At 54.2% G+C, this 1,763-nt stretch overlaps 1 protein-coding gene across 1 annotated transcript in view; it reads left to right on the top strand.

Annotated features, from left to right (window-relative positions):
• Window positions 1–1,763, top strand: part of LOC111964297 (protein phosphatase 3 catalytic subunit alpha-like) — a 58,356-nt gene that overhangs the window by 36,755 nt on the left and 19,838 nt on the right.

The raw sequence follows: 1,763 nt of genomic DNA, 5'->3' as shown, positions 1-1,763 counted from the left end.
TTCTGGGAGGAATGGGACAGGAGGTAGAGTTGTTGTCTGGGGAGGAATGGGACAGGAGGTAGAGGTGTTTGTCTGGGGAGGAATGGAACTAGAGGTAGAGGTGTTGTCTGGGGAGGAATGGACAGGAGGTAGAGGTGTTATCTGGGGAGGAATGGGACAGGAGGTAGAGGTGTTGTCTGGGGAGGAATGGGACAGAAGGTAGAGGTGTTGTCTAGGGAGTAATGGGACAGAAGGTAGAGGTGTTGTCTGGGGAGTAATGGGACAGAAGGTAGAGGTGTTGTCTGGGGAGGAATGGGACAGGAGGTAGAGGTGTTGTCTGGGGAGGAATGGTACAGGAGGTAGAGGTGTTGTCTGGGGAGGAATGGGACAGAGGTAGAGGTGTTGCCTGGGGAGGAATGGGACAGGAGGTAGAGGTGTTTGTCTGGGGAGGAATGGGACAGGAGGTAGAGGTGTTATCTGGGGAGGAATGGGACAGGAGGTAGAGGTGTTGTCTGGGAGGAATGGTACAGGAGGTAGAGGTGTTATCTGGGGAGGAATGGGACAGAAGGTAGAGGTGTGTCTGGGGAGGAATGGGACAGGAGGTAGAGGTGTTATCTGGGGAGGAATGGGACAGGAGGTAGAGGTGTTGTCTGGGGAGTAATGGTACAGAAGGTAGAGGTGTTGTCTGGGAGGAATGGACAGGAGGTAGAGGTGTTGTCTGGGGAGGAATGGTACAGGAGGTAGAGGTGTTGTCTGGGAGGAATGGGACAGAAGGTAGAGGTGTTGTCTGGGGAGGAATGGGACAGGAGGTAGAGGTGTTGTCTGGGGAGGAATGGGACAGGAGTAGGAGGTGTTGTCTGGGGAGGAATGGGAGAGGAGGTAGAGGTGTTGTCTGGGGAGGAATGTACAGAAGGTAGAGGTGTTGTCTGGGAGGAATGGGACAGAAGGTAGAGTGTTGTCTGGGGAGGAAGGGGACAGAAGGTAGAGGTGTTGTCTGGGGAGGAATGGTACAGAAGGTAGAGGTGTTGTCTGGGGAGGAAGGGACAGAAGGTAGAGGTGTTGTCTGGGGAGGAATGGTACAGGAGGTAGAGGTGTTATCTGGGGGGAATGGGACAGAAGTAGAGGTGTTGTCTGGGAGGAATGGGACAGGAGGTAGAGGTGTTATCTGGGGAGGAATGGGACAGGAGGTAGAGGTGTTGTCTGGGAGTAATGGTACAGAAGGTAAGGTGTTGTCTGGGGAGGAATGGGACAGGAGGTAGAGGTGTTGTCTGGGGAGGAATGGTACAGGAGGTAGAGGTGTGTCTGGGGAGGAATGGTACAGAAGGTAGAGGTGTTGTCTGGGGAGGAATGGAACAGGAGGTAGAGGTGTTGTCTCGGAGGAATGGTACAGGAGGTAGAGGTGTTGTCTGGGGAGAATGGTACAGGAGGTAGAGGTGTTGTCTGGGGAGGAATGGGACAGAAGGTAGAGGTGTTGTCTGGGGAGAATGGTACAGGAGGTAGAGGTTTGTCTGGGGAGGAATGGGACAGGAGGTAGAGGTGTTGTCTGGGGAGGAATGGGCAGGAGGTAGAGGTGTTGTCTGGGGAGGAATGGGACAGAAGGTAGAGGTGTTGTCTGGGAGGAATGGGACAGGAGGTAGGGTGTTGTCTGGGGAGGAATGGGACAGGAGGTAGAGGTGTTGTCTGGGGAGGAATGGGCAGGAGGTAGAGGTGTTGTCTGGGGAGGAATGGGACAGGAAGTAGAGGTGTTATCTGGGGAGGAATGGACAGGAGGTAGAGGTGTTTGT

This window comes from Salvelinus sp. IW2-2015, linkage group LG5 (genome assembly GCF_002910315.2).
Source record: "Salvelinus sp. IW2-2015 linkage group LG5, ASM291031v2, whole genome shotgun sequence".
NCBI classification, from domain to species: Eukaryota; Metazoa; Chordata; class Actinopteri; order Salmoniformes; family Salmonidae; genus Salvelinus; species Salvelinus sp. IW2-2015.
This window is presented reverse-complemented; position numbering and strand designations above follow the sequence as displayed.